The 19,998-nt window shown below is 41.5% G+C and overlaps 1 protein-coding gene across 1 annotated transcript in view; it reads left to right on the plus strand.

Moving 5' to 3' along the window:
• LOC144373819 (uncharacterized) overlaps window positions 1–16,341 on the plus strand; it is a 98,146-nt gene extending 81,805 nt beyond the window's left edge. Inside the window, exon 19 of the transcript XR_013433367.1 lies at window positions 16,160–16,341. The gene's annotated coding sequence lies outside the window, so the exon portion shown is untranslated. The remainder of the gene's footprint in view (window positions 1–16,159) is intronic.
• Window positions 16,342–19,998: the final 3,657 nt, after the last annotated feature.

Raw genomic sequence — 19,998 nt, forward strand, 5'->3', positions numbered from 1 at the left:
TTAATTTTAAAATAATTTGTTTTAATTATTTCATTTAACATATTTGTATTGAAAGTGTTATGTTTGCAAGGTTGCAGTGGATACCTCTTTTCTGGGCCAGCCTAACACTTTTTTATTTTTAAATAATACATTCTCCATTTCCCTTGCCCTAATATCACACTCCATCTAGGAATTTAGGTGGGGGTAATACATGTATATCTTATCAGGGTGCCACATACTCTGTTTATAGTAAATGGATTAGGGATCATTAAATGGCACCATTATTAATATTCAATCCTAGAAATTTTACTGGATTAATTTGATAAGAGGAGCAATCTCTCTGTCAGGCCTGCAGAGCTATAGAATATAAACTCAGTGTTGCCAGAGGCTGAGGTGTGGTGAAACTTTCCTAGGGTAGAGAACCAGCACAGAAGACAACAGAGCTGCGATGAACTTCTGTTGGCATCATTCATTCAATATTCCCTGAAGCCATAGAGATCCCTGGAATTAACACTTATGTGAAATAATGAACTTCCTTTTCTTTTTGGAATGGGCTTGAATATGAAATCATCTCCTGATTTACTGAGTCACAAAATGAGACATTAGCTCACATGTAATTTATGCCCTCAAGAACTCAGGGACTTGGAAAAATAATACACATAAATTTATTATAGTAATAACGTTGCTATGTTACTTTAATTGATTACCTCACTTAACTGATTATCTCACATTCCAGAACATTAGTAAGAATAAATTGAGTTAAGTAAATAGGAACCATTTTCTCATGCAAGCCAAAAAGTTAGTAGTATTTTAAATTTAAATAGAGGGAAATTTTAAAGACGATAGTCATCCAGTAAAGAGATATAATCCAAATAAACTAAATTCAGATTTCATCTTTTACTGTTGGCAGCTTTTTGGACATATTTTATTTCAAAGACCTAGATTTCTTAATATAAATGTTGAAGGTCAGATGAAGACTAGGTCATTCCAAACATTTAAAGATAAATGCTTTTTCCATTTGTTGGAAAAAAATCGCAAGGCAATAAACTCCAGATCTACTATCAGGAGAGAAGAATGAGACAAGGACCCTTCCCAACTTACCTAGCCAAAGACCTCTCATTCATTGATCACTGCTTTCTGCCATTTGTTTGTCATATATTGTTAAATAAAAGCTGAAGAAATAAATATCAGAATCTACAACATGAAAAGTATTGTTAAATAACATTTTTAGAAATTCAATAAGTTGGAAATCAATCAAAAATGAAAAAAAAAACACTTTAACTCAAATGACGATTTATATTAAAACCTTGAATTTAAGAAAAAGTAAATTTTTTAGATATAACTTGTGTGAGATGTATAAAGAAGTTTACTAAATGGTAATAAGGCTAAACCATGAAAACTTAGGTAAGTACTTATCACTCTCTATAATGCAAGTGCAGCATATAAGCTGGTCTGTTTTATTCAGCTTTTTCATCTGTGACCAAAACACCTGATAAGAACAACTTAGAGGAGGAAAAGTTTATTTGGGACTCAGGGTTTCAGAGATCTCAGTCCATTGGTAGCTGACCATTGCTCTGGACCCAAGATGAGGCAGTACATCATGGGGGAAGACGCCCAGCAGAGAAATGCTGCTCAACACAAGGCAAGGTCAGGAAAGAGAGGTAGAGGGGTGGGGGAGGGAGAGGGGGAGAGAAAACTGGAGAGAGGGGAAGCTTGCACATGGGAAAGATGCATCATTCTAGGGCACACCCCCAGTGACTCACCTCCTCCAGCGACACCCCACTTGCCTTCAGTTATCACCCAGTCAGTCCATTCAAACTAGGATAAACTGATTAGGTTACAGCTCCCCCAATCCAATCATTTCACCTCCAAGCACTCCTGTATTAACACAGGAGCTTTGGGGAGAACACTTTATATATAAACCTTAACACTGCCTAAATGTCAAGTATATCTTCAATGCACATTTTGTTTTAAAGAGATGCATTAAACCTAGAGAACAATTCAGAGAAAAATTGACATCTTTATTATATTGAGTTCTATACCCCATAAACATTCTATGCCTCTTCCTTTATATAGGTTCTCTATTTCTTCCAATCTCATTTTGTAATTTGTAGGATGCAAATCCTCTGTTATATTAGACTTTTGCTTAATAATGTTTCCTTTTATGTTTTTTAAGCTATTGTTAATTGTGTCTCAAATTTTATTTCTAGTACATAAAAGTGTAGTTGATTTTTGTAATTTATTTGTAAACCCTGAAATTTTGTTGAACTCACTTAACAGTTTTATGATTTTTAAAAATACAATAGTAATCATGAGAGACTGGGAAGGTTGTAGGGGTAGCATAGATAAAGAAAAGTAGATTTGATCAGTTTTTCTGGTATACAGGTGTTAAAATATGACACTGAACCCCATTAAAGCATACAATTAATGCATAAACATTTTTTAAATGTGATATGTGTGTGTGTACAATGAAAACTACATAGCCTTTAAAAAGAAGGAAATTCTGTCTTTGTGAAAATAGACTCCTTAAGATTTTTCATATAGACAATTATATCATATATGTAAATGAGGATAATTTTATTTTTACTTTCCAATTGATAATGCCTTGCATTTCTTTCCCTACTTTTACTGCAAGGCCTAGAACTTCTAGGTGAACAGAGTAGTGAAAACAATACTTGAAGGGAAAGTATACAATCTCTCAGCTTTAGATAGGGTATTAGCTGGGATACTAAGTATAATTGTAGGTATGCTTTAATTAATGAACTAGCCCAATTTGTTTACATGTATGAAGAGTTTTAGTCGTGAATTATTGTTGGATTTTATCAAATTCTCCTTCTGTTTCACTTTATGTAATCACTTGATATTCATATTTAGCTTGCTTATGTGATTAAATTGATTGATTTTAAATGTCAAACTTGCCTTCCATCATAGAAAAGATTCCACTTCCCCCCTGGAGGTGGGAGTGTCCTCTACCCTGTGTGAGGTCGTGGTTTGGGGAGCTCCTCCCCGACACCCAGGTTAGAGGGGCCTCTCCCCTTTAGTGAGGAGTGGTCTCTACCCTGGGTGTGGTATTGGTACAGGGAACTCCCACTTCACAACCAGGTTAGGAGGGGCCTCCCCCGGAGGAGGGAGTGCCCTCTACCCTGGGTGCATTAGTGGTGTGGGAAGCTTCCCCTGGACACCCAGGTTAGAGGGGCTCTCTACTGGCAGGAAGACTACCCTCTACACTGGTTGTGGTAGTGATGTTGGGAGCTCCTCCCCACCCCAAGACCCAGGTTAGAGGGGTCATCTCCCTGGAGGGGGTAGTGGTGTCTACCTTGGGTGTCTTAGTGGTGTGGGGAGCTCTCTCTGGACACCCAGGTTAGAGGGGCCTACCCCTGGAGCGGGGAGTGGCCTCAACCCTGGGTGCAGTAGTGGTTGGGGGAATTCATCCTGATACTCAGGTTATAGGGGCCTCTACCCTTGGTGCAGTAGTGGTGTGGGGAGCTCCCCCACAACACCAAGGTTAGAGGGGCCTCCCACATGGACGGGAGAGTGGCCTCTATCCTGGGTGTGGTAGTTCTGTGGGGAGCTCCCCCTGGACAGCCAAGTTAGAGGGGCCTCCCCCCTGGAGGGGGGAGAGGTCTCTATCATGGGTGAGGTAGTGGTGTGGGGAGCTTCCACTCCACATCTAGGTTAGAGGGTCCTCTCTCCTTGAGGGGGAGTGGCCAAAAGCATGAGTGCTTTAGGGGTTTGGGGATCTCCCCACCAACACCCATGTTAGAGGGGCCTCAACCCTGGAGAGGAGAGTGTCCCCTACCCTGGGTGCAGTATTGGTGTGGGGAACTCCCCACTGACACCCAGTTTAGAGGGGCCTCACCCCTGGAGGGGGGAGTGGCCTCTACCCTGGTTGTGATAGTGGTGTGGGGAGCTCCCTGGACACCAAGGTTAGATGAGCCTCCCCCCAGGAGGGGGGACTCCCCCTCTGTCCTGGGTGAGGTGGAGAGCTCCCCACCAGTGCCCAGATTAGAGGGGCCTCCCCCTGTAGCGGGTAGTGGCCTCTACCCTGGGTGCAGTAGCAATATGTGAACCTCCCCCTGACACACAGGTTAGAGGGGCCTCCCTCCTGGAGCGGGGAGTGTTCTCTACCCTGGATGCAGTAGTGTTGTGGGGAGCTCCCCTACAGCACCCAGGTTAGAGGGGCCTGCGCTGTGGAAGGGGAGTGGCCTCTACCCTGGGTGCAGTAGTCGTTAGAGGGGTGCCCCCCCTGGAGGGGGGAATGTCCTCTATCCTGGGTGCAGTAGTGGAATGGGGAGCTCCCCTCCCTGGAGGGGGGAGTGGCCTCTATCCTGTGTGCACTAGTTTTGTAGGGAGCTCTCCTCCATACACCCAGGTTAGAGGGGCCTCCCCCTAATTGGGGAGTGGCCTCTAACCTCTGTGTCATAGTGGGATGGGGAGCTCCCAGCCACACCCAGGTTAGAGAGGCCTCCCCCTGGAGGAAGGAGTAGTCTCTACCATGGGTGCAGTATTAGTGTGGGTAATTCCCCCACACACACACTAGTTAGAGGGGCTCCCCACTAGACTGGCGAGTGGCCTCTACACTTGGTGCAGTATTGGTGTGTGGAGATTCCCCCAACACCAAGGTTAGAGAGACCTACCCCCTCGAGGGGGAGGGGGGAGTGTCCTCAACCCTGGGTGGGATAGTGGTGTGGGAATCTCCCCACCACACCCAGGTTAGAGGGGCCTCCCCCCCCTCAGAGGAAAGAGTAGTCTCTACCATGGGTGAGCTATTGGTGTGGGGAACTCCCCATCCACACACGGGTTAGAGGGGCCTCCCCACTAGATGGGGTAGTGGCCTCTACCCGGGGTGCCATAGTAGGGTAGGGAGCTCTCCCCTGACACCCAGGTTAGAGGAGATCCCCCCCAGCAGGGAGTGGCCTCTAGCCTGGGTGCAGTACTTGTGTGGGGAGCTCCCTCTGGACACCCAGGTTACAGGGGCCTCTGTACTGGCAAGGGACTACCCTCTACCTTCCTTGTGGTAGTGATGTGGGGAGCTCCCCCCAATACACCCATGTCAGAGGGGACCTGCCCCTGGAGGGGGGATGGTGTGGGGAGCTCCTCACCCCCGACACCCAGGTTAGATGAGCCTCCCCCAAGGAGGAGGGACTGCCCCTCTGCCCTGGGTGCTGTGGGGAGCTCCCCCTGACACCCAGGTTGGAGGTGCCTCCCACTTCGAGGGGGGAGTGCCTCTCTACCCTGGGTACAGTGGTGGTGTGGGGATCTCCCCCCAACACCCAGGTTTGATGGGTCTTCCCCCTCGAGGGGGAAGCAGGGCAGGGGGCACTCCCGCCTCCAGCGGGGAGAAGCCTCCAACCAAGGTGTCCAGAGGAGCTCCAAAAAGCACCTAAGGCAGAAGGGCACTCCCCCCTCTAGGGGGGATGCCCCTCCAACCTGGGTATAGGATGGAGCTCCCCAATGCACCCAGGGTAGAGGGGCACTCCACCCTACAGTGGTGAGGCCCCTCAAACCTGGGTGTTGGGTAGAGCTCCCCACCGGACCCAGGGCAGAGGGACACTCCCCCATCCAGAGGGGAGGCCCTTTCGAACCTGGGTGTCTGGTAGAGCTCACCGCAGCATCCAAGGCAGAGGGGCACTCGCCCCTAGGCCCCTCGTACCTGGGTGGCATGGGGAGATTCCCACCACACCCATGGTGGAGGGGCACTCTCCCCTCGAGTGGGGAGGCCCCTTTAACCTTAACCGGGTGTCCGGGGAAGCTCCCCACACCACCACTGTACCCAGGTAAGCAGCACTTTCCCTCCAGAGGGATGCCCCTCGAACCGAACCTGGGTGTGTGTGTGGGGGGAGCTCCCTGCACCACCACAGCACCCAGGAAAGAGGCACACTCCCCCCTCTATGGGGGAGGCCCCTCTCACCTGGGTGTCAAGGGGGAGCTCCCCACACCGCCATCTCACGCAGGGTAGAGGGCACTCCCTGCTGTATGAGGGAGGCCCCTCTAACCTGGATGTTGGGGGGAGCTCCCCACCTCACTTCCTCACCCAGGGTAGAGTGCACTCCCCCCTCTAGGGGGGAAGGTCCTCTAACCTGGGTGTCAGGGTGGAGCTTGAGGGGTGAGGCCCCTCTATCCTGGGTGTCTGGGGGTAGCTCCCCACACCACCATCTCACCCAGGGTAGAGGGGCACTCCCCGCTCCAGGGGGAGGCCGCTCTCACCTGAGCATGGCGGGGGGCTCTCCATACCGCCAGTACACCCAGGATCGAGGGGGACTCCCCCCTCCAGGGAGAGGCCCCTCTCACCTGGTTGTCAGGGGGGAGCTCCCCACACCGACGCCACACCCAGGGTGTGGGGAAGAGCTCCCCACAGAACTACTGCACCCAGGGTAGAGGGCACTCCCTGGTGGAGGGGGTAGGCCTCTCAAACCTGGGTGTGTGTGGGAGGCGCTCCCCACACCACCACCACACCCAGCGTAGAAGGGCACTCCCCCTTCGAGGGGGGAGGCCCCTCTAACCTGGGTGTGGAGGGGTGGAGCTCCCCACACCTCCACTGCACCCAGGGTAGAAGGGCAATCCCTCCTCCAGGGAGGAGGCCCCTCTATCCTGGGTGATGGGGGGAGCTTCCCACACTGCCACACCGCCACTGCACCCCTGGTATAGGGGCACTCCCCCCTTCAGAGTGGAAGCCCCTCTCACCTGAATATGTGGGGGGGGCTCCCCACACCGCCACCACACCCAGGGAAGAGGAACTTTCCCCCCCTCTAGGGGGAGGCCCCTCTAACCGGGGTTTGAGGGGAGGAGCTCCCCACACCGCCACAGCACCCAGGTTAAAGGAGCACTCCCCTAACTAGGGGAGAGGCCTCTCTACCCTGGGTGTTGGAGGAGCTCCCCACAGCACTCAGGGTAGGGGGCACTCCCCCCTCTAAGTGGCAGGCCCCTCTACCCTGGGTGTCTGGGGGGGGACAACTCACTGCACCCAGGGTAGGAGGGTACTCCCCTCTCTAGGGCTCAGGCCCCTCTACCCTGGGTGTCAGGGAGGACCTCCCCACCGCGATCCGGGTACAGGAGCACTCCCCCCCACTATGAGTCCAGGCACCTCTACCCTGAGTGTTTGGGGGATCTCCCCTCTGCATCCAGTGTAGGGGGCCTCTTCTCCCTCTAGGGTGGGTCCCCTCTACCCTGGGTGTGTGTGGGGAGTTCCCCACCGCACTACTGCACCCAGGGTAGAGGGCACTCCCCCATCTAGCGGGGAGGCCCCTCTAACCTGGGTGTGGTGGGGTAGAGCTCCCCACACCGCCACCGCACCAGTGTAGAGGAGCACTACCCCCTCCAGGGAAAGGTCCCTCTAACCTAGGGATGAGGGGGAGCTCCCCACACTGCCACCACATCCAGGGTAGAGGGGCACTCCCCCCTCCAGGGGGGGGCCTCTCTCACCTGGTTGTAGGTGGGGAGCTACCAACACTGCCACCACACCCAGGGTCGAGGGGCACTTCCCCCTCGCAGGGGGAGGCCCTTCTCACCTGGGTTTTGGTGGTAGCTTCCCACACCACCAGCTTACCCAGGGTAGAGGGGCACTCCCCCCTCAAGTGGCGAGGCCCCTCTCCCCTGGGTGTCTGGGGAGTTCCCCACATGGCCAAAGCACCCAGGGTAGAGGGGCACTCCCCCCTCTAGTGGGCAGGCCTCTCAAACCTGTGTGTTGCGGGGAAGCTCCCCACACAGCCACAGCACCCAGGGTATCATAAGCATAAGCAAGAACAATTTTTAGTTCCAAATGCCATTAGAGAAACACAGATTCTGTCAAAAAATCCTTACTTTGCTAAATATTTTTTAACTTAGCAAAGGACTTTAGAGATTAAGTAGAATGAATCCAAGCATAAGTGCCATTTACATCCAAAGTGTGATTTTCATGTACAAGCTGACTTCAGATGAAACCTCTCAAAATCATATTCATCTTCCAAAGGAGATGAGAGAGCTGTTCATATTTTCCAAAATCTCAATCTCTGGGTTCAAACTATTATGTTTATATTACTGGAAGATTTCTTTTTTTATAAAAGATTGCAGTGTTTCAGCCAATGGTTAGGAAATAAATTGTTCACTGTTTGGAAAACAATTGACTTTCTCAGGTAGCTAGAGGGTTTGGCATGCTTTGGGACTTTGCAGAAAACATAGAACTACATTAACATAACCCAATTTCAAACAGACATGCTTGGAACATTGGAGAGCTGAAGGGGCCTCTGAGAGTATTTAGTCAAGAGGCATGATTTTAAAGATAGGAAAACCAAGGTCTAAAAATAAAAGAAAGATATGCAGATTTATGCTGTAAGTTGAGTTGATCTCATTCTTCTGAGTTTCAGTTCTTCAGGCAATGCATTCCATTAATATATCATTTTCCATTCTTTATCAGTTAGTTTTTTAGGACATACAGTGTGCCAAGCCTACTGGAGATACAAAGAGAGATATATAAGAGAACCTTTGAACTAAAGGAGTTTAATAACATGGTGAAGAAAAAACAATAACTGCAAACCCAACAGAACATTTAAAAAGTTGCTATATTTAAGCAAATGGGATTATATCTGACGATGGTTGACATCTGCAAAGTATAAGGAATTACAAAAACTCGATGCCAAAAAAAAAAAATTTAAGTGAGCAATAAACCTAAATAGACATTTCTCAAAAGAAGATATAAAAAAGGCCATGTATATATTAAAAAAAAAAACACCTAATCATCAGGGAACTAATCATCAGGGAACTACAAATAAAAACCACAATAAGATATTACCTTACTCTGGTAAAAATGGCTTTCATCAAAAACACTAAAGATAGCAAGTAGTGATGAGAACTGGTGGAGAAAAGGGAACTCTTGTACATTGTTGGTGAGAATGTAAATTAGTACAAACCTTATCAAAGACAGCTTAGGGTGTCTCAAAAAATTGTAAGTAGAGCTATAATCCCACCACTGGGTACTTATATCAAATGAAATGAAATCTGTATGTTAAAGAGACACCTGTGCTCCCATGATTATTACAGCACTGTTTGCAATAGCCAAGAAATGAAAAAAATCTAAACATCATCTGATGAATAGATAAAGAAAAGGTGGTGTATATATACAGTGGAATAGTATTCATAAAAAGAATGAAATCCTTTTATTTGAAGCAATACAAGTGGAACTGAAGATAATCATGTTAAGTGAAATAAGCGATGCACAGAAAGCCAAGTACCACACAATCTCACTCATATGCAGACTTTTTAAAAGTTGATCTCATAGAAGTTGAGAGTAGAATGGTGGTTGTAAGAGGCTGGGGAAAGCAGAAGTTTGGGAAAGGTTGATCAATGGGTACCAAGTTGAAGTTACTTAAGGGTAAGAAATTCTAGTATGCTGTTTTTGCACAGTAGTGCAACTATAGATAACAAAAATGTACTGTATATTTCAAAAACTAGAAGAAAGACTTGAATTTTTTTACCATAAAAAAATGATGAATGAGGTGATAATATATTTAACCTGATTTGAACATTATGCAATGTTTACATTAATTGAAAGGAGATGAAGTGTAGATAGCAGTAAGATGACAAGTTTATGTATATTGTGTGATGGGTTTGAGCTTGAACTATAGATTGTAAAAAATATTCTGAAAAGTTTAAGTTGAGAGAGTGATATGATATTATTTTCAATTTAGAATTACAAGTATATCAATGTGGAGATTTTACTGTAATATAAAAAGACCAGCAGCAAAGAGAACAAATTGGAGGAAACTGCAGAAAGGAAGCGAGAAAGACAGATGTTATAAATAAAGAGTAGCAATGAGGATTCAGACAAGAGAAATGGAGGTATACATTTCATAGGTGTTCATAATTGATTAGATACAGAGAGTAAGGAAAGGAAAGCTGGGGATAACTCTAAGATTTCTGTGTCAGACTTCTGTTGGATTAACATTTATCCCAATGGGGAATTCAAAAAGATAAGCATGATTGGGAAGGGAATTTAGGGCATGCTGATTTCAAGATGCTACAGTGCATTTCACGTACAGTGGATATATATGTCAAAAATCCAGGAATTTTCTCTGGGATAGATCTACTTAAGTACATCTAGTTGCTACTTAAGGATATTATTTCCAATAATATTTTGACCTAATTGGTAAGGATGATCCCAGATTCATTATTGTGTAATTCTCCTGGACCTCTCCAGTCTAATTTAATTCTTCTCTTCCTTCTTCTATTTTCCTCTTTTAAGAAAACACATTAGGTTGGGTCTAGAGTTATAAATTTGAATTTTGAGTAACTTTTCATTTATATTCCAGTCTCATAATTTTGGTCAAGTTGTACATTGTGAAAATTGGATTCTCATATCAATAAGATATCAGTGATCTACAGCTCATTTTAGATACAATTGTAAAATGAAGTAATAAATATGAAAGAAGTTTGGAACAAAATGTAGATTGAAAGGGAGTTTATTATTGTGATGGTGGTGATGCAAAATCACACTCCAGTAATATACCATGGCCCGAGACTATAAAAATAAGTGCATGCACTTGCACACATATATGCATAAACACACTCTGCTCATTTTGGCACCCACTGTCTTTATTGGATCTTTAATATATTCTATTTGGATTATTACGTTCTCTTTTCCTTTTTCTATTTATTATTCTCTCCTAATGACCTATGTGCTACATTAACTCAAAACTGTTTTTCTTTAAACATTTTCATGTCATGGCTTACTAGCTTCCTAGGTCTTGTGCAAATCACTTCAACCAGTTCACTCTTCTATCAAATGTAGTTACTACCACTTAACATCACATGGAAGTTGTAAGAACAGAAAAAGATAATGCATAGGAAAGACCTTACAAATTAAATTATTATATAAACATATATTTTCTTAACTTTATTTTTATTGTTGTTAAACCGGTTATCATGTCATCCTTCTCAAATATATATATATTTTTAAAAAACTTCTTTTAGGGGCTGTGGCTGTGGCTCATGAGTAGAAAGCTTGCCTTGCATGTGTGAGGCACTGGGTTCAATCCTCAGAACCACATAAAAATAAATAAAGAATATAAAGATATTGTGTTCATATGCATATATATATATATTCTTGTTTTCATGTCAAGACTTGATTTATCTTCTTAGATTTCAAAGACTAGATTCTCCCTATTGCAGAATACATTCCCAACATTATGTTCATAATCCTCTTTGACTCAGCTCATATGCTCATCATCCTCTGATCATTGACCCTGTTAAGACCATATGTTATTGCTAGGACAATTTTCATCTTAAAAACATACTCCTACCTGATACTCTGTTATTTTCCCTATTTCCTTTCACTTATAGCTCCACTCCCCCAAAATTTCTATTAGCTGTCTAAACTTCCCCATCCTATATTCTTTCCACAGCATTTGACAGAATTGCTCCCAGCATTGTGATAAATCATCTTTATTTGGAATTTAGATCACCATCTTCTCTTGGTTCTTTTCACAGATTAATCACAGTTTACTCTCCATGTCTTTTGCTAGGTCCTCCTGATTTTCTTGATGTCTGAATGAGGAAGTTTCTGAACTACGTCATTGAACACATTCCCTGTCTCCAGTGCTTCCTAAGTGAGCTCGTTCTGTACTATGTCATTAATTACCACTTATACACTGCTAATGACTCTTTTTTTGATGTTGTTAATAACTCTAATCTCCACCTCCAGCCCTGAATCGTCCTTTCAATTCCAGACTCACAGTCTTCTGATTTGCTACCTTTAAATGCTGATAATAATCTTAAACATAACATGTCTAAACTATAATTTTATTTTTCTCCTCTAACGTTGTTACTGTCCCAAAGGTCTTCATCTCAGGAATTGGAAACACCATGTCTTCACTTAAACAAAATTGCCTCCAGTTTTCTCTGGCTCTTCTTTTCCTTTCACATGTGACATCAAGCCTTTGTTAGTTTTGTGAGCCTGCTGTTACCAGGTATCTCAAAAGATTACTGCCTTAAAATTTATTCTCTAACAGTTCTGGAGTCTAGAAGTCCAAAATTAGTTTAACAGACCAATTAAGGTGCCAGAGGATCTGGAGGAGAATCTGTTCCTTGTCTCTTCGGGTGAGTCCTTGCATTCCTTGACTTCTGACTTAGAATCAACTTCTACTTCGGTGGTGGCATTGCCTTCACTTTTTCTGTTTTCATGTTGAGGCTCCCTGTACCTTTCTTATCACACTGTGATGGCATTTAGGGCCCACACCAATAAAGCAAGATAATCTTTTTTTCCTCAAAATTTTCAACCAGATCTGCAAAAGATCCTTTTTTTCAAATAATATAGCATGTTTCAAGGATTAAGAGCTGATATTTTAGATAAATGTTATTCAGCCTCCTACAGTATCTATAAACACATCCTAAATTATATCCAGCACTTTCCCATGGCTTCTTCAGTGGCTTCTAAATCTGTCATCTCTTTCCTAGATTATAGCAGCACTTCTAGCTGGATCTTCCTGCTAAAGAACTTTTCCTTTTGAGGCTATTTTTTAAGACAGCAATTAGGGCAGTCATTTAAAAGGAATATTATTTAACCATAAAATAGATGAAATCTTGTCATCATGGAAACATGGATGGAACTGGAGGGTCTTTTATTAGATACAATTAGCAAGGCAAAGAAAAATATTGCAAGTTCTCATTCTTTCACAAAAGATGAAAAGTCGAATCTCATAGAAGAAGAGTGGAGTGACCACTAGAGGCTAAGAAGAAGAGGAGAGAGGGGATCAAGAGAGATTTGATAATGAGTACTACAGTACAACCACATAAGAGGAGCTAGTTTTGTATTCTATAGCACAGAAGAATTTCTGCAGTCTATAACAATTTATTATATATTTCAAAACAACCAGAGGAATCTGAATTTTCCCAATTCACAGAAATTATAAATGTTTAAGTATCTGGAAGTGCTAATTGCACTGATTTTATTATTACATATCATATGCATGGGTCAACTATGCATACAATATATGTATGTACAAATATTGTGACAATTTAAAAACCTGAGATCATGCCACTGTTCCTGCTCATAGCATTCTAAGGCCTTGTCTTCCTCAGAGCCAGATTTACAGGCTCTGCTTCACCTGTTCTCCCACCTTTGCTCTAAATCATCTTTTATTACAACTTCTTTTCTAGGCTACTCAGTGAGACCTCTGGTTTCCCTGATGCTTCTTGGACACACCAGGTCTGCTATTAGCTCATGCATTTTGTTCTTCTAGGAAGGCCTCAAGTTATCATCAGATTTTCCCCCTCACTTTACTAAAGATTTCTGTTCAAATATATTTTCAAAGTGGCTTTGACAAACCACTCAATTTAAAGAGCAAGCTCTCTCCCTATATTGTTCTTTAATCAATACTTAGGGTTCTTTTATTTTCTTTTAATTTTGGAACACTTATCACCACATATTTATGTGTTTATGCACTGTCAATCACATGCAATGCAATGTAAGCCTCCTGTCAGTTTTGTTCCTGAACATGAACATCATTTTCTTATTACCAGAGAATAAGCCTTATCTATTCAACAGAATGGTATAATGACACTCTTTGTTATAGTGTTGGTTTACACTCTAAAGACTTTTGATAAAGCCAGAAGTTCTAAGCACCCCTACATCACAGAGATAACCAACTCTACTGGTGTATCTGATTAGGAGAAAGAGAAATTATTGTATAAATAGTACATCATGGTCAAGAGAATGCCTCCATCATTTAAAAATAATTGAAATATGTTTATATTATCAAATTCAGGAATAAAAACTTAACTATAAATAATGTAAGAGCATTGTGACAATCCTAAACACACAGGTAATGAATTGTTGGAGTCTGTAAACAAGTCAGGATGGTGCCTGGCATTTTGCCAGGGGGAGTGGTTTATGAGGTGGAGCCAGCGAGCCATTAAGTGTGGAGATTTCTTATTGGTTGACTGCTGTATCTAGTTTATGTTAATTAAGATAAGCTGTGTGGAATGTATAAATACCTCTGTTGTCCTACAATAAAGGGCTCCCACTCCTGCTGTATCAATCTACACAAGTTATTCGTCACCACCCAGTTACTTTGCTGCAGCCGGACTGCAGCAATGAATAATTGCTTGACTAAGCAAGTAGACATAGGAAAGAGGGACAAGAAGAAAAAGGTGAATATTAGTTGGTTAATTGATGTAATGGGAGGGATCATGGGTCTAATTTATTTTGGTAATGTGAGAGTCTAGACCACGGTATATGCTGATGCAAAACATTTATTAGTTGAATGAACAAATGATAAGTGTGGGATATATCTTCTTGGGCAGATTAGTGATATTATAAGCTAACAGCATTTTAAATAAAAAAAATACTAACTAAAACCTATGATTACTCAATGGAAGACACTTCTATTGGCCACCCTTTCCTTGAGTCTTCATTCTCAGAATTAAACATCTATGGAATTGATACAAAAATGCATTGGAATAGCAATTTTACATTCCTATGCTGGGTAGAGTTGCAATACTTCATTTTTTTTATATCCCAATACTGGCATAATACACCCATACAATTTTCAAAACAGGCAAGAGAGAAATGGCTCTCAGAGTTATATAGATTAGAATACAAGTCTGAGCAGAGATTCTTTTCTAGTTGGGTGCCCTTGCCCAATTCAGTTAACTTATTTGAGCCTCAATTTGATAATAATCATCCTAAGAATGATAAGGTGATAAATAAAAAATATATTCATTATTTTTGGTCACTTTATGTGAAGCACTGTGCTAAGCACTTCATAAATTACATTGCATGAAATTTGCTAAACGTCTGTAAAATGGATATACTAGTAATATTTTAATGTTGACCTCATATTCTGTAATAATTGCAGTCAACTGAATGAAGAGATCTTAGGGAAATCTACAATTGGACTGAAGTTCCCTTTAATTTCTTCTCTGCATAACTCATCCTTCAGCTGAGTTTCAAATCATATACATCACTTATCGAGCCAACGGATCTCGGGTGGATACTCTCCAGTTATGACTCAGTCCTGAATCTCTAACCAATTACTTTCTACCTTCATTCTGTCTTTTTTTTAACTCACCTGGAATGCATTCTTCTGTTTTATTTCCACTTTCCAACTTGGTTTGCCTATGATTTCTGTGTCCTCTTGCCCTCCTTGCCACAGCATTCTATTTATTTTAAACCTAAAATTAAAAACTTATTTCTTTTTACAGAAAAGCATGACACAGTCAAGGGAAAAGGTTTCTGTTAGAATTTGTGCATTTCAAAAATATTATTGTGTTTCCTATCACTATTTTTTTCTTTGTAATGATATTTTTAAAAACTAGATTTTAGTTTTTGAAACGGATTTAAATTCACAGAAAAAAAAATGAGCAGAGATTACAAAGACGGCACACCTTCCCCCTGTATTTCTCATGCTTAGCCTCCCCTAGTGCCCCATTAGAATGGTGTAGTTGTTATAATCACTGAATCCATATTAACACACAGTGATCACCTAAAGTTCAAGGTTTACCTTAGCGTTTTCTATTGCTCTGTATGTGCCTTGGGTCCGGGCAAATGTGCATGACCTACACCACCACTGCAGTATCATGTAGAGAAGAATCCCTGCCCTAAAAATTCCTCTGTGCTGGTCTTTTCATATAAAAATCCTTCTGTGCTGGGCTATTCATGTAATGTCATTTAAAAATGATTGCATACTATTCCACTAATGGAACAATTATAATTTACTTTATCTGTCTCATGTTAGAATCTATTTAGAAACTATTTACAATGTTTGTTCTTACTATTAGTCCTGCTCCATTGTGGCTAAAACTTTGTGTCTGCTGAGAGTTAAAAGCCTTAGGATAAATCACTGAGATGATTGAAACTTGGATACATTACTAAAAATATTGAGATGATTAGATTTTATGTTTACACTTTCTCATATCCTAAGATTATACTAAATGTTTTGAAGAAATCTTTGCCAACTTCTTAGATGAAAAAAGCTTTAAATTAAGTAATTTGCGTTTTTTGATTAAGACTGAACATTTTAATATATCTTTATCCATTTATGGTTGTTTTTTTGTGTGTGATTTCTATTGGTATCACTCAATCCTTTCTTCATTAGAGCATTATTTTTATAAGGACTTGAAGGAGATCTTCAAAAATTAAGGATATTGATCTTTCATGAGTCATAACTTAAAAATAACTTTCCACCTTGTTATCTTTCTTTTTTTCCAGTTTTATTTGAAGATTTACTTTGGATTTATAGAAGATGGAAAAACAATCTAGAAAACTCCTGTCTACTGTATATCCAGCTTCTCATTGTGTTAACATCTTATATAACCCACAAAATAATGATGAAAACTAAAATATTAAATTTGTTGGAATTCTATTAAATAAATAGCAGTGCTTGAATTTTATTCATTTTCCATAAATGTCTCTTTTTTTTGTTTTAATACCAAATCCAGTTCAGGATAACACATGGCACTTAGACCTCATGTCTCCTTGGTCTATTAAAATCTGTGTGGTTCTCAGTCACTCCCTCTCACAAAGGTGACTTCTGACACCTTTGAAGATCATGCCTTTAACTTTTAAATGTTAGTTTTAAAGATATTTACATCATATGCATTTTTATGCTAAACACATTAGTAATCTCCTTCATGGTTTCTGCCTTTGGTACCAGATATGCAACTCTTAAAAAGTATTGTCTTGCCACAGATCACACAAATATTTAATATTATATTATGGTAGGTTTGCTGTTTCATTTATTTATAATGAATTTTAATTTCTCTGGAATTTATTTTGGAATAAGCCATGAAATAGAAATATAAGTTACTCTTTTGTCCCCAGGTGATCAAACATTTGTTCCGTTTTTTTGAATAACCTGACTTATAAAAGAACTTTCACATCCTTTGTGATTCTTATTATTCTTTTTAATCACCAATCCTATTCTGTTTTATTTATAAAACATGTTTTATTTGTAAATGTCTTATATTTATAATATGTTTTATTTATAAAATGTATTTATAGTAACATGTTTTAATATTGCTATTTTATTATTATTATTTTTTTTGGTAATTCCAAAGTTTTCTTCCCTTGAGGCACACAACACAGGTGAGGGGAGGACTCACACATTCACCCTAACAAGACACAGACCTGAGCACCACCTCTTGGATGGCAGCATCCATTCACAGCACACACAGCCATAGCCGTGGGCACCAGGAGGGGCCAGCAAGCAGGGCATGGCCCCAGTCTATGGCGGCTCTGGGTGCCTGTCAGCATAAAGCAATAAATACTAACACAGGACATGCAGAAGGGAAGCCTAGGCTATGAGGGAGACAGGGGTGGGGGTTTTCTCATACGTCCAAGCACAGTGGCGACATTTCAAATATTGCAAGGAAAACCACACGTTTTGGTGCATGTGTGAAGTTTGTTTTATACTGCTCTACCATGAAAGTTACTAGCCAACAAACAGAGCTTTCAGTCACTGTTTTATGAACTCATTTTAAATATGAATCTGTGGCCAAAAGTCAACACATCTAATGAGAATCTCTAACAGAGAAGTAAGGGAGCACAGCAAATCAAAAGAAAAAAAAAAGACACAATGAATGGGGAAAAAGATAACTTCAGAAAACCATAAATAATCTCCTGATACAGGGTAAAGATGGGAGTTCATAACCCACTTGAATCAAACTGTGAAAGATGATGTATTAAGAACTGTGTAATGTTTTGAACGACCAACAATAAAGTAAAAAAAAAATAATAATAATCTCCTGAAAGAGTTGGCAGGGTCAACATCAAAATATTATAAAAATAAAATGTAACATTTAGAAATAAGAAAGTATGAAAAAATGTTTTCCTTAACTTTTAAAGATATAATTACTGAAACAAAAATGTTACTTCAAAATGCAAACAATAAATTAAGGATATTATCCAGAAAGTAGGAGAAAAAGACAAAAAAAGTTGAAAGAGAATAAATGATAAAAAAAGATCAATTTAAAAAGCTCAACATCTGATTCATATGATTTCAAATTACAGAAGAAAAAATTGAAAGTAGGAACATACCACAGAAATAATATAAGAAAAAGAAAAATCAGGATTTGTCTCCAGATTAAAAGGTTTACATTACACAGTGCCCTGCAAAATGAATTTTTTCAAGTTCCACCCAAGACAAATGAAACTTCAGAATATCAGTAATAAAGAGATGACCCTAGAAACTTTCAGAGAGAAAACAAACAAAAATATATGTCAAAAGGGAATTCTTTAAAAACAACAGTATGTAAATAAATAACAATAAAGAAACGCCTTCAAAAAGTGAAAATGACTAAAACTATATTCAATAAGACTACTACTGAGCTGTTAGCTTTATATCAAAGCATTTTCAGGCTGGTGAAGACTCAAAAATATTTCTCATGATTCCCTAGCAAAGTACACCATTAAGAGAGAAAAAAATCATAATACCAGGAAGCAGGGTATTCAATACATTTTTTTCCAGAAAAAAGCAAAGAATTTCAAGGTGAGAACAGCAGGGTGTGGTAATCCTGAAGAGAAACCCCTCCAGACAATTTCAAGAGCAAAGCCAAGAGAGGGGAGGCACCCCCAGACTCCCCGCAGAGCTGCCACCTGGAAAGCTATATTAAGAATGTTTAACCAGTTTCTTGGGAAGGTTGTAAAGATTTGATCAAAGGATTGAAGAAAATGCAGCAAATAAAACAGGGCAAATATTAACCATATGAAAAAAATAAATCAATGTTTTTGTAGCCAAAGGGACATTAATAATATTTAGTTTGGAAAACCTACTCATTCTTTCATTCAATAAACATATTAAAATCCTAGCATACCCCGGGATCTGTGACAAGGATGAGTGAGATTCAACCCTCATTCTCAGCAGTAGGGTCCTTGACCTTCAACCCTGCCACATATATACCAAGGAGTTACAATCCATAACACCAGCCTACAACCTCACCTTTCATGATATGCACATGCTCCTATCCAACACCCTCCTCCCAGAGGAGCAAAGATGAGTCTGGAAACAAGCCCTCAACTATGCTGATTAAGTCCACCAAACTACACCTTCCCATGAGCACTGAGTAGGTCCCTAACCAAAATACCAATTGGGATTATAATTCTCCAGAGGGTCAGACAAGAAGGGACCAATTCATCACCTGCCTACTGACACGGAACTCATAAAGCAATCAGTTATGATCATCTCTAAGAGGTAATTCAAGATAAAAATGAAAACACTTCCTCCTATTTAAACCACCTGACTGAAGCCTTACTCCAATATACCAACTTAGATCCCAACTCACCTGATGGTCCAAACTTACTCATGACGTACTTCTCCTATAGCTTCCCTGACATTAAAACCAGACTTAAAAGCTGGAGCAAGATCCCCTCACCCCACAGGCTCAAGTACTTGAGGAAGCCTTCAATGGCAGAGATGGAAAGTCCCACAAAGTTGAATATCAAATGCTAACCAAAGCATTTCTGCAATCTCCTGCTGCTGATACTGCCCCTTCAACCCACAGAAAACACTCCAGAACATTCTATAGGTATGGTCAGTTGGGCAACTGGGCAAAATTTTGCTCTAATTCTCGCTAACTTCCCACTCCCTGTCCTAAATATCCCAGGTGGACCATTGTTGATTGCCCTCTTGCCCAGAGAGATAGGAGGTCACACAGCCCCACCTCACCACAGGCAGACCTTCTGGGACTGGCTACAGACAACTAACAGGGTCCAGGATCCCAGCACCCAAAGACTACCATCACAGGCACCCAGGGTAACCATTGTGGTAGCAGGTAGGCTCATCTCTTTCCTCTTGGACACCTGGGCTATATTCTCAGTACTTGTCCAATTTGGGACCCACTTCTACCTCCATAACCTCCACTGTTGGGGTAGAAGGCAAACCATATCAACTATTATTAACCCCACCTCTCACATGCTCCATTCACGAGATCCCTTTCTCCCACTTTTTCCTCATTATTCCCCAAGCACCATTCCCTTTCTAGGTTGACATCTCCTAAGTAAATTTGGATCTTCCACTTTTCCCAGGAGGGGCTCTCTCCCAGACTCTCCTC

The sequence above is a fragment of the Ictidomys tridecemlineatus genome, unplaced genomic scaffold (assembly GCF_052094955.1).
Source record: "Ictidomys tridecemlineatus isolate mIctTri1 unplaced genomic scaffold, mIctTri1.hap1 Scaffold_50, whole genome shotgun sequence".
Lineage (NCBI taxonomy): Eukaryota > Metazoa > Chordata > Mammalia > Rodentia > Sciuridae > Ictidomys > Ictidomys tridecemlineatus.